Source organism: Passer domesticus, chromosome Z (genome assembly GCF_036417665.1).
Source record: "Passer domesticus isolate bPasDom1 chromosome Z, bPasDom1.hap1, whole genome shotgun sequence".
Classification (NCBI taxonomy): Eukaryota; Metazoa; Chordata; class Aves; order Passeriformes; family Passeridae; genus Passer; species Passer domesticus.
The window spans coordinates 36,947,682-36,961,919 of NC_087512.1; positions in this window are offsets into that span (position 1 = coordinate 36,947,682).

Consider the following 14,238-nt stretch of genomic DNA (forward strand, 5'->3'; position numbering starts at 1 on the left):
AATGTCAGGAGGGGCATGTTAACAACTCCTGGTTGCCTATTTAAAACAGTTTAGAACATTTACCTTTGAGTTCAGAAGGAAACAACTTTGCTGCTTCCCTGGCAATCAGATTGATGGATGCGTAGATAATCACCTCAATCCCGACGAACTTGAAATGAGTTTTCCTGTGACATACAGAGAACTAAGCTCAGGAAATAACTGACAAGATAATTAATACACTCTACCACTCTTCATTTAGGAATAATCAACATCTTTCCTGTTGCAACTGTACATATTCAATCTTTGACCATAAAGCACATGATTTTTCTCTGGTTTTTTAACCTATTGTCATGGATAGCCCAAAATGTTATTGTATATCCATATCTATCTGTGCTATGTCAAAATTGGTAATTTTCTGGAAATGGGGTCATGGAGTGGGTTGGCCCCACTTCTATTTGAGTGCCCCCAACCTTTTTAATGTTGGGGGTACTCAAATAGAAGTTCTCTTGCTCTTGCCTTTTTGTTCTTGCAGGGAAAACTGACATAGTGCAAGACAGAAGCCTTCTTTTTTTTCCCTTGGGACTCCTGAGGAGGTTGCTTCAGACAGATCTCCAAGCAGCAATAGCATTAACAACAAGCTGTGTTCCACAGTTCAGCTGTGTTTCAGAGTGAACTTCCCAGTCCACAGAGCTGAGCCAGAGCTGGTCGGGGACAGGCCATCATTCTTCAGTGCTGTGAGAATGTTTTCATCCTTCCTGCATCGGGGCAGTGTCCCGGGACAGCAGCACTGACCAGCGGAGCCCAGCCCTGGGCCGCAGGAGGAGCTGTGCTGGCCTCACACAAGCACGGCCATGAGGGATTGGTGAGGCTGGCTCTGCATGGCTGCAGCTCCCAGGCCATGCCAGCACCTTCCTCCTGCCTCCAGAACAGCTTCATAAGCTCCTATGGCAGAAGGCTGAGCTGAATGGGTCTTCTCTGCCATTTTTTTGCCTTTGCCGCCCAAATCATGAGGTCCTCAGACGAGGGTGCCACCTTGGGGAGGGATTTCGCTGCTGTATTATTTTCTCTTTGACTGACAGGGTCTCTGGAGGTCTGAGAGATTTAGCAAATTTGTAACTAGTTATTCTCACTACTACTTTTTGCCTGTTGCTGTTTTAATTTTTCATAAACTGCTATTTTTTTCATTTATATCTACTGACATTCATTTCTCTTTGTTGAATGAAAAGGAAGTGGTTAAAACTTATGGAAGTGATTAAAACTTAAAGTGTAAGTAATTAATTTTGGAGTGTCTGCCCCTTAAATTGTCTTAAACCAAGACACCAATCTGTAAAGGTCCTTAAAATTCAGAGCCTTGAGCCTTCTCAGTGCAATCACAATTTCAGTGCATGACTAGAATTTTAGTCATAATATCTTGCACTGATAACAGAACTATTTGCAGTGGAATCCTTAAAAATATTAGAAAAGTTAGTCTGCATTCATCAGAGAGTTTAGCATCTACCTGTATTATTTTCACTGGCTTTTTTGGAATATGCTAATGGAAAATCTGAAGACAGATCTGCACAGTGTTAGCTGTAATTGTGTGCTCAGAACACAAACCTTATAAGGACTGAACACAAAGTCTCTGGAATTAAAAAAAAAATGGTAAAATTCTTGCTAGTTACACAACTCAGATTGCAGAAAGCATTTTGTGAAAAAACAGACAATAAACAGAGAGTGTGAGACCTTCACAAAATTAGGCAGAACCATAATATAACATCACTGCTCTAACCGTGGGGTGCTTTGATGCATTGTATGGCCATAGCTCTATAAGGGATGGATACAAACTTCTCAGGAAGGGAATGGTAGGAGGAAGGGTCTTTCTTCATGTGAATAGGCATCTTGAGCATTCTGGGCTAAGTCATGGAATGACAAATAGGCTGACTAAGAATATGAGCATTAGGATGATAAGACAGAAAAGGAAGGTTAGTTTTGAGGTGAGTTTATTACCAACAATCCTATCAATGAAGAAGTAGACAAAGTTCCATTTTAAGCAACACAAGGAAGTCTCTATATCATTATTCTCTGGTTTACAGGAGACATTAACCTCCCTGACATCTACTGCAAGGGCAAATCATTGGGACACAAGTAAAAGAGGGGATGAGAGTGTTGGAGAGTTCTGAGAAAAAATGCACGCTTGCTGTTGAAGCTGGATGAATTGAGAAATGGCAGAAGCTCTACTGAACCCAATACCTACAAAGAAGGAAGAACCAGTTGGGGATGTCAATGGGTACAGTCAATGTAGCAACCATGGTACTCAGGAAAATATAAAGATGACTTGGGAGACTGACTTGGCTAAAGGTGGAACACATAACTCAGGTGAAGCATCAAATAGGAGTTGTAAAAAAGGATTTGTAAGTGAGAACAGGTTATGAAGGAAGATTGTATGTAGGATTACTGTTAGGAAACACAAGGCTCCATTTGGAGTTTCAATATAAAAGCTTCTATCCCTGCACTAGCAGTGAAAGATTACACAATGAAGATGTGGACCCAGCGCTGAGCAGGAAGACTGATTTCATCCAGTGAAAATAGCTGCAGATAGGTACTCAATATTTTTGCCTTAGTCTTTTCCAGCAAGGTTTGAGGTCTTTGTGCCTAAAGTCAGGGTTGGAGGAGAGGATCTGTCAAATTTAGTGAAAAGCAAGTCCAGAATCTAGTCAATGGAATGAGGTTTCATAGAACCATAAAATGTTTCAGATTGGAAGGGACCTTACATATCCATTTAGTTCCAACCTCCCTGCCATGGGCAGGGATGCCATCTACCAAATCATGTTGCTCAGGACTATATCCAGCCTGGTATTGAATGCTTCCAGGGATGTGGCATCCACTTTTTCTCTGCCTAACTAATGCCAGTGCATCATTATACACTGAGTAAAGAACTTCTTCCTCACATCTAATTTAAATCTCTTCTCTCTTAGTTTGAAACCATTCCCCCTTACCCTATCACTATCTGACCATGTAAAAAGTTTCTCTTCCACCTTTTTACAAGACACCTACTGAAAGACTGCAATAAAATCTTGTTGGAACCTTCTCTTCTCCAGGCTGAAAAACAACTCTCTCAAACTGTCTTCATAGGAGAAATTCTCCAGCTCTCATATCTTCTTTATGGTGCTCCTCTGGACCTGCTCTATCAGGTCACCATCTTTCTTGTACTGAGGATCCCAGAGGTGGATGCACTGTGCCAGGTGAGGTCTTATGAAAACAGATTAAAGGGGACAAATCACCTCCTTAGCCCAGCATGCTGGCCATGCCATTTTTGGTGCAACCCAGGATGTGCTTGGCTTTCTGGGCTGCAAGTAAACATTGCCTACTCATGACCAGCTTTTCTTCCACTAGAAGAAAACTTCCCAAGTAATTGTCCACATGGCTTTTCTCAACAAGTTCATCTCCAAGTCTATACTCAGGTATGGGATCACTCTGACCGAGGTGCACTTGGCTTATTGAACTCCATGAGGTTCTCATGGGCCCACTTTTTGATTTTGTCTGCCCCCTTGAATGGCATTCCTCCTTTCTTTTGTGTCAACCTTGTGTCATTTGCAATCTTGCTGTTGTAACACTTGATCCCCATCCATGTCATTGATAAAGATATTAAAGTGTGCCGGTTCCAAAATGCTGAGAGACACAACTTGTCACCAGCCTCCACCTGGATACAGAACCAGGCCACAACCATGTGGCTGCATCCATACAGACAGTTCCTTACTCACCAAACTGTCCACCCTTCAAATGGGTATCTCCCCAATATGGAGAAGAGGATCACATGTGGGACCATGTTGAAAGCCTAACAGAACACTAGGTAGATGACATTGGTCAGTCTTCTCTTGCTGCCATCATGCCACTATAGAAAACCATGACACTGGTCAGGCACAATTTGTCCTTAGTACAGCCATGCTGACTAACTCGGATCACCTACTTGTCCTGTTCCTGTGTGTGCCTAGAGGTTTGCATTTGAAGACGATGAAGGAGTTGTCTAATGTTGCTTCAAAGCTTATCCGTATCCTCTTTGAAATGTCATGGAAATGGGGGAAATTTTGTGACACCTAGAAAAAGACAAATTTTGTCTTTGAAACATACTAAAAGAATCATCCAAAAAAGTCCAAACTTGTCAGTCTTGCTTCATTCTCTGGGAAAATCATGGACCGAGCTCATTTGCAGCCCATTTCTGGGTACATGAAGAGGATGTTTTGGAAGTCAGCCTGAAGGTACTAGGAGTAAATCATGCCTGAACACCTAATTTCCTTCGGTAATGAAATTACTGTATTTTCTGGATGATGGGAGAATGGTAGATGCAATTTACTTCACCTGTAGGAATGCTTTCAGCACAGTCACCACAACATCCTTAATTACATAATGAAATGTTAGGGTCTATATGGAAGGTAGATGACTGGAAAACTGACTTCAACATTGGGCTCAAAAAGTAGTAATTAATAACGTGATCTCTACATGGAGTCCAGCTTCAAGTGGACTGCTGCAAGGTTCTGTCCTGGGGCCAGCAGAGTGCACTGTCAGCAAGTTTGTGAATATCAGCCTTGGGGAAATGAACACAGTTAGAGGCAGGGTTGGCATTCAGAGGCACTTAGGCTGGTTATATGAATGAGCCACACAGAATCTGATGAAATTCAACAATGACACAGGCTGAGCCTTGGACAGCAGAGCCTCTGTGAGTGACAGATGCTGGAGATGGTTCAGTTAGGGAGAATCTCTGAGGAGATGGACTGGAAACTGTAGGGAGTATCAAGGTGAGTAGGGGCCAGCTGTGCACCCAGGCAGTAACAAAGGGCCAGCAGTGAATTTTCTGTGTGAAAAAGTGGCACGAGGTTGAGACTGGTGATTATCTCCATCTTCTCAGCACTTCTTAATGGAGCATCTACATCTAAATGCAGCAACCAATTTGGGGCCACCTAGTACAAGAAAAATGTCCAGAAACTGAAACAAATTTGGCAGAAGGCAACCAGAATGGTCAGTGGCTGCAGTATTTAGCCTGCCAGCAGAAGCAGTGGAACTAATGCCTGTTCACCTTGGAGCAGGAACAGACCAAAAAGCAATCTTTCAGCTTCTACACAGAGATGAACAAGGACTCGGGGTAAGAAAAAGTGGCTACAGTTATATATGAGAACATATTTTTCCCTATGGAACTAAGTAAGCGATGGAACTGCGTGCCCAAACAGACTGAGAAATTCTCTCCTTAGTTTTCAGGACCCAACTGGATAATGCACTGAGCAATCCTTCCTGAATTCAAACACAGACCCTGTTTTTAGAAGGTAGGTGGTCTTGTGAGGTCCTTTCCAGTTTGAATGATTCTGAGAATATAGCACTTTACTTGTAAAAGAGCATTAAAATTGTACATTGCTAGAATTGCAAACAAAAGATTTAGCTTTTCACAAATTGTTGATCCATCTCCAAATATTTTTAAAAGTATTTTTAACTATTGGGGGGAAGTGGAGGAAGGGGGAGCTAGAACAGCAGTAGAGCTATTTTAATGTGAATCAAAATAACCAAACTTGTGTGGCACTATCACAAAAAAATGGCATTCTTATGAATATGTTATCATATCACATAATCCAACATTAACATATAGTGATTCAGTGACATGATAAAGTGCAATTTTAGGGCAGCAATTCTTTGACATTCTACAATTCCTATCTTTGTTGGAAATAAAAATATAAGGAACAAAACTTTTCTTCAGACTTTCAGACTTTGACACCTTTCTTCAGTCACAGCCAGTGGTATTTAAAAAAAACCCAGAAAACAAGAAAAAAGCTTTAATTGTGAAAAACTTATTTTATGTTGAATTATTTTATGTTGTTGAATTTTACAATTCAATTTTACAATTAATTTTATTTAGATTTAATAGTGGTATTCACAGTTACCAGTTTCCTTGGTAATTCTGTAGTCCAATGTTCAGTTCTAATTTTCAAATATAGTCCTAAAATAATTGTAAGGATACTATTTGATACAATGACTTTAACAACTGTTGACTTAAATGCCAGCATCATTCTAAGTCAGATTTAAAGGGCTTTCACAAAATTAGGGAATAATCTCTGAATTTTACTCATGCATTAGAAAAATGTGCTAGTCACTAGACATAAATAGTTTTGAAGCCACCACACCTTCAGTAACCTTTACATTGTAAGAAATCAAATTTAAGCAATTTAAGAAATGCTAAAGTAAAAATTCAGATGGGTACCTTCATCATAATTAATTTTTGAACAAAAGGCAAAACTGTGTGTGAACTTGCTTGGTGCATTTCAGGATGTAAGAGACTGTGATATGAAAATGGTTTCTGGTCAATGCTAACATATGCATGAAGTTGGCTGTTATTTTCCAGGGCTTTAAGGGTATGGAATACACCTTGGCTCAATACAGTTGAATTAAAGTGTGGCTTAGGATCTCAGAAGCATTGCATAAATTATCTGATCTTGTTTGCAGATATTAAAAGCATTGTCAGAAACAAAAATAATTAAAGCACAAGATTAGAGGAATAGTAGAAAAAAAGGGTATTAAAAGGAATTGTGTGAAGAAAATTAGTATTTTTATTTTTTCATTTACATTTTACTGCTTCAAAATAATAAACTGAAATCAATTTAAAAATGAGAGATAAGTCCTTTGGCATTCTCTACTTGTACTTGAGTCTAGAATTACTCCTTTCAGTGAGTTTTCATTCAGACAAGGCATTTGAAATATACAGCTTCCTTTCAGAAGATATCTGAATGCACAACCTCACCATCCTCTTCTGACACATCTTTCCAGTGTCTTGTGATTGTGCTTGTTCCCCCTGTATAAAATAAATATGTCTTGAAACATACATCAGCTGAGACTAGTAGCTTTTTCTACAGGATCCTTCAGGTGTGGGTTCATCCTTTTCTAGTATGTACATGTTTCTGTCCACACAGTGTATCCACAAGCCACAATCCTCTGCAAAGGATCTTCAGGAAATATTGTAAGAATTAAAAAATTGTTTATTTTGTCCCATTGCCTAAATCCAAGTATAGCCTTGCCTGCTGTGTAGATGATCTGCATACATCTGTCCATTTCAATGTATTAGAATGTGTTTAGGGCCTACATTAATAATAATGGCAATAGTAATGGCAAAGAAACTGACGTCACAGCAGCAAAGCAAACTTGAGCAAATCTTTCTGTCATGCTGAAGATAGAAAAGTGAGAATATTGATAAGAGACATCAAGACTTGCATGCTGATGTCTTGTTGCCAAAAGGGGGATGTTGTGTTTTTCTTCCTTACAAAAAAGTTGTCACTTAGGAGGAAAAAAATAATTTGTTTTGGGAATACCTTTGGCATCTCACAAATTTCACATGACAGAGTGCAAAATGTACGTGGTGGTTCTGCTTCTCTTCCCAAACATCCCTTGCAGATCTTGTTCTGAGGAAGACAGAAGCGTTCCCCTTCCAAATACTATGACTTGAAGGAGTAAAACCAGGGTACTATTGATTTTTCCATCTACTACAGAGTATTAAGCTTCTCCACTGATTTTATTTTTCATTAATGTGTAATGCCTTTGTTTTGAATAGTGATAACAAAAGAATTTATGTTGGGAGGTTCTCAATGACTGTAATGTAAAATGGCATGGAAACATTACAGAATAAATTTGAACCTAAATATCCATAAACTCGGGAAAAGACCAAAGACATTGCCCCCTTCCTATTATTTTTATGAATCACCATAGAGTAAAAACTATGCTAACTTTTGTGTGCCTCTAAAATCCTTTTTGGACATGAATCAAAGACAACTTAAAGTTTTAAAAATTCAAAGAAATTTCAAAGAAATTGATATTTAAGAAAGAGTGAATTGACCTTATTTAAGAGTTCCCCTTTTGGTACTTAAGAGAGGCTTACAGGAAAGTTGGAGACCAACACTTCAGCAGGGCCTGTGGCAACAGGACAAGGCTCCACTAAAAGAGGGCTGATTTAGATTAGATGAAAGGAAGAAGTTTTTTACAATGATAGTCATAAAACAGTGACATAAGTTGCCCAGAGAGATGGAGAATATCCCATCCCTGTGAACATGCAAGGTCAAGTTAGACAGGGCTCTGAGCAACCTGACCTAGTTGAAAATGTCCCTCCTCATCCAACTAAATGACCTTTAAGGTAATTTCTGACCCAAAGTATTTTATGATTCTATGATAAAAGACACTTTGTAAGAAAGAATATGACATTTTAGAAGAATACGAACTGAATACTGCTAATGTTTTGTGTAGAAATATTCCTACTTCATTTTCAATAGTCTCACTAATTAATGTCACAATCCTTAAAAGTGGTTGCTACGCCAGTTCCAAAGATGGAAAAGAGTAGGAATAGATAAAGGCTACAATTGTGTGTTAAAATTTACACTGAGCTAGCAGAACACACAGGAATGATGTAGTAATGAAACTCTTTACATCATGGATTCAATTCAAAGTCCTATTGTGTATTAAAATATCACAGAGTAGGAATCGTGATAACTTTTGAAATTTGATGCTGTATAACTTCAGTATAAAAAGGACAGCTAAAAACTATCCCAGCTTATTTCAATTCTACTAGTAAAGATATTTTATACTCTTCATTTCTCACAGAGAAACACTGTTGAAAGAGAAATGGCTTGTAAGGAAAACTTTAATTATAGCAATTTCATTTTAAATGAAAGAGGAAAAAAGGAGGATCGCAATTCATTTATATAAAATATTCTTAACATTATTTTGTGTATAATTGTTGATCTGTTCAACTGAAATAATTATACACTTCCCACAGTCATTGGATTAGAATAATGCGTTGAGTAAGTACAATCAATGGTATCCCAGCTATCATGCACTGATGTTAAGAAATAATCATTTTATCCACATGACCATGTTGTTCACCAAGACTGTTATTTTACTAATCCTTATGATCCAAACAATGCTCTGTTCATGTTCCAGCACACAGCGGGTGGGAGAATGGATTTGTTAAGCTGGGTGGGTTTAGCCTTCTTTTATGTGTTCATTATTGTGTTCATTTACTTATTGTACACATATGGTGATAGAAGCTGCTAAAGCAGTAACTACTATTTTGCAAAGTAACACACAGAAACCAATACAAGATTTCCAACATTTGTTTTGGAAGTTTTGTCATTAAAAATAAATTTATTTTTCTATGTGTGAGTATTTACATCATGGATTCCTGTAATTCTTTCACCTGATATTCAAAAATTTGGACCAATAAAAGGAAAAAAATGGGGAGAATCAACACAAAGTTTTACAGACACAAGCTACAGCAATAACATCAAATCTTCTGTAGCTTCCAAACGATGCAATTACTTTCCCAAACTACATAAGTGGGAAATATACTTTTCCCATCAGAACAGTACAAATTATATTTTTTATTACTTTTGGAATTATTACATTTCAAAGCTATTTCAGAGGGTATGTTACCTTGATTCTAATGGAGTAAGTATAAAAAAAAAGAATTTTTGGTGAAATGAAGTCTTCAGTCAGATACAGAGTGTAGGAAAAAAATATACCTACCATTCAGCTTACATGCTTCTTTAGCAAGCTTATTTTTGCTTTAAGTCTCTAAATATTATAAATAATTAAGAAAATAACTGATATGATATGCCTAAGTAGAAAAATGCATATTGCGTAAGAATTAACAGAGCATTTACAAATTTTATCATTGACATGTGTATTTAGTTCTCCAGTAAAAACACTGCAGTTTAGGGTAGTAGGAAAAATATTTCTCCAAAGGCCTTTTTCACCCTTTATTTAGACATTTGACATACAGCGCTGGGTTCACTGAAATGGTCTCTTTTACACATTAAGCCTTTTGAAAGGCTTCCATTTTTTCCTCCTGGAGGCTATTTGTTTCATGACAGCATTGTCTACATTGCTCACAAAAATGCAGGCATTTGTCCTTGTGCTAAATGCTGTTATCCTTTGATAAGAAGAAAACTAATTGGGGAAGGAATGGAAGGTCAACATGTTCATTTTTCTCTCAAGTGAACATAGTTGATAAATACTGTTCAGTGACTTCCTCCTTGTTACAATATAAAGTTTATAGATGAATTGGGATGAACATCTACATTGCCATTACTCTGAAAAGAGCAGCAAACTTGGGTTGCAAAAGCTCTGCTCCAAACACAGGGCAGGAAGTAAACGTTATGTATTGTTGTGCTCAATTTATCTTCTTCTGTTCTTGTTCAGCTTAGTTAGAAATTTTAGTTCATTACAGAATATCTAAACAAAAGTCAATTATATTTCAAAGCTACAAATCAGCCCAAAAAGAGCACTTCTGAAATTCTGATATGCTGTTCTATGTCGCTGTTCTATGGTAAAATCTTCAAGATGAGCTGGTGACTCTATGTTGGATGAAGTTAAAAGGCCACAAAATAGTTCACTGCGACTATGGTTTGGTCTTGAAATTATGACAAGAAGGTGCAGGAGCAATGGAGTAATAAAGAGTCCCTAGGAAAAGAATGCAATGAAGAGTCCACAGGAGCAGAATATTCATTTCATTGTTAACTAATTTTTCAAATAGACTCAGAGACTGTAATAGAGTGTAAGGTTAAATAAAAACATGGTGATACCTGATAGAATGAAAATACAATATCAAGTTACCTTAGATAATTTATAAACACCCCCCAGGGAAATTTTTATGTGCAAATGATAGTATAACAAAAAGGACTAAGACCACCACATGCACAGTCAGAATTTTGTTTTATAGGGTGAGTGAACAATCACCTTTCAGTTGTTTCTTTGTTATCTTTTTAATATAAAAGACTGTGCCTGTTTCCTAAATGATGCACTGACTGTGCTAGATGCCTGATTCTGCAGAATTGTAATTAAATTAAATATCTTGATTCAGTGTGTTGATTGGCTCTTGCACACCAGGTGAAAGAAACTGGGACAACAACTTGGCTCCTTCACTATTCTCATCCCTGAAAATTCATATAAAATTGCCATTTTTTACTGTTGGATTAAGAAGCATGCAGAAATTGTAAACCTAGTTAACATCTTCGTTTCCCATCCTAGTTGTTTTAAAAATCTTTGAATTTTGGAATCTCAAACAAGTATGGTAAGATCACAAAGATAAAAGTAGTATTTTCGAATCACAGCATACCTTGGCTAGAGAAGGACATGATAACTATCTCTTAATCATATTTTAAGGAACCTGAATTTCCTGGAAGTGAGAATAATGACAATTCTCTTTATTCCTCCCATTCCCTTCATCCACCACTCAAACTGAGCAAACCAGGCTATTTTAATTATTAGAAACGTACTGTAAATTCCCTGATAAACTAGGATAATTTCTATCAAAACTACATAAATGATTAGAACATTTGTAGATTTAATTATTCTACTGGAGGAGTAATGACTGTTAACAGACAAAACTAAATGTAAGTTTGTACTCAAAATAACTTTGAAACCAGATTCATGTTTGGTAATCAAATCATTATTACATTGTACAACAGCTTTAAGAGGCTTGAATTTTAAACTAATGTTGCTGTAACTTTAGACAATAGACTCCTTAGGACATAAGAATACTTTTAACTTGTTTACTTGTTTCCAATTAGGATATGAAAAAAGTTTACTTATGATCCAAGCAGAACCACTTATGTAAAAGGACCTAAAGGCCACAAATCTGGTACAAAGTAGGGCTTGAAATTGATTTTGGGAAAACAAGCATTGTATAAAAGTACATATCAAGTAGTAACCATACAATGGACCCAAAAAGTCATTGTAGAGTAGTTTATGGTCAGCACTGTTTCAAACAACAAAACCAAACTGACACTTAGCTTTAGGCACAGAGATGATAATATTTTTTAAATCATCGTTGTCTGAAAGCCAGTAAGACAGGAGCCTTTTGCTCAGAAAGATTCTAACATATCACTGTGAGAGCTGGAAACTCCCCTCACAGCAGTTAATTGAAAACAAGCATTACTGAACTGCTCTTGGGAGTAGGTGCAGAGATCTTCCTAGATGAAAACAGGGGCAACAGCAAGTGATAGAGGAGATCAGAAGATATGAGTTGCTCATAGATTATGATTCACAGTTTTTTATAACTTTACAACACCTCTGAAAGGTGGCAATACAATTCTGTCTTCTTTAGCTGAAGAAACTAACTAGATAATATAATGAGTAAGAGATTACTATTTATAGATATAATTGGGCAAATTCAAATTTTTTTCAGAGTACTGGATTCTTATAGAGAAATTACATAACAGGCAAAGCTTCCAGTAAACTTCATTGAACAGAGAAGCAAAATCACTTCAGATAATCAGACTTCAGTGTCTTGTGCTATATTGCAAAAATTATGACTGCTTAATGGGTGGCTTCATGTGGACAGTTTATCTGACTTGCCTTGTTTAGCATATGTTTTATCAAACAGAATTTCTTTTGCTTTTGTTGTGAAGAGTATCTACCTCATTTACCTCACACTTCTGTTTTCTTCAGTTAACGAGTCAGAAATTTTATATCAGATGAGAATTGGGAATGGGTGTTGTGGTCAGTTCGTCATATGTTGTCTCTGCTTCTCCTTCCTCCTCGGGGGAGGACTCCTCACATTCTTCCTCTATTACAATGTGTGGTCCTTCCCACAGGGGAAAGTTCTCCACAAACTTCTGCAAAATTATTCTTTCCCACAGGCTAGTTCTTCATTAACTGTTCCAGTGTGGATCCCTTCCAGGGGGGTTCTCTCCTTCAGAAACTGATTAATTCAGCATGGCTCTCCTGTGGGTTCTCATGTCATGCCAACAAAAGTGCTCCGCATCATGGGCCCCTGTCTATATACTGACAAAATCCTACACCAATCCTGCCTTCCCATGGGTCATAGCTTCATTTGGGCACTCACCTGCTCCAGCACGGGATCCCCCATGGACTGCAGAGGGACAGCTTGCCTCACTATGGTCTTCAGCATGACTTTCAGTTTCAGGAGAAACTCTCTGTTCCAGTGTCTGGAATACATCCTTCATCTTCCTTGGTGTCTGCAGGGCTATTTCTCTCATGCATTCTCATTCCTCTCTCTCTCTTTATGTACTGCTTCGAAGCAGGTTGGTCTTTTTTGCCCATTCTTAAATATGTATAAGAAGCACTACTTATGACTGATGGGTTTAGCTTTGGACAGTGACATGACAATCCTGGAGCTGGCTGGCACTAGCAACGTCTTACAGAAGCTCTCCAGTAGCTATGCTGGAAGTAGAGAAAGCTACCACAGACATCCATAGTAGCCATTCCTGCTCCTCTCCTCCTACTCACTCCCCACCCCCCCGACCCTGAGTACCCCATCTCCAATACCAAAATTTTGCCACACAAACAGTCCAAGAGGCACAGACGCACTTTGGTGCATGTAAAATGAGCACCATCTACCTCTCCAGGAAGTCTATTCCATGGTTTCACTACCCTCTTGGTGGTGAAACATAGAAGAAATATTTCCCAATGTTAAACCTGAAATTCCCTTATACAGCTTTGAGCCATTCTCGTACATTTCATCATTGAATACTAAGAATAAGAGATCAGCACCTCCCTCTCCTCGTCCTCTGCTGAGGAAGCTGTAAAGAGCCTCAGTTTACTCCTCAACCTACTTCTCTTCATACCTGTCAAACCCAGGGTTCAGCTGCTCCTCACAGGACATACCTTCCAGACTTTTCACCATCTTTGTTGTCCTCCTCTGGACTACTCTTAAATTCAAGTGTGGGGCCCAGCGCTGCACACAGACTCAGGGTGAGGCCGCAGCAGGGCTGAATGCAGCAGGGTGATCCCAATCACAGCTGGTGATGCTGTGTCTGATGCACCCCGGGATGGGTTTGCCCTCCTGGCTGCCCGGGCACACACTGCTGGCTCACCCTGAGCTGCTCTGACCAGCATCCCCAGATCCCTTTTGCAGGGCTGCCCTACACACACTCCTCTCCCAGTTTTCTCGAGAGAGACACCAGCACCTCTCATTTTAGAATCACCATAAAACTTCCTAATGTAAGTTCTGCATTTAGATAATTAAAAAAAGTATTAAACAAAACTGGCCCCAGAAGTCAGCCCTGAGGAATTCTATTGGTTACTGGCCACCAGCCAGATTTAATTCCTTTTGTGAGCCCCCCTAACAGTGCACACAGAGTGTGTGTGTGTGCTTGCTCATTGCACAGCAAGACAGCATGTCTAGAAGGATAAAGTATCAAAAGCCTGAATGAAATTCACAAAAGCTACATCTACCACCTTCCCTACATCCACCTAGAAGGTGAACTTGTGTCCTGATTATGGAGAGGGGGTGGA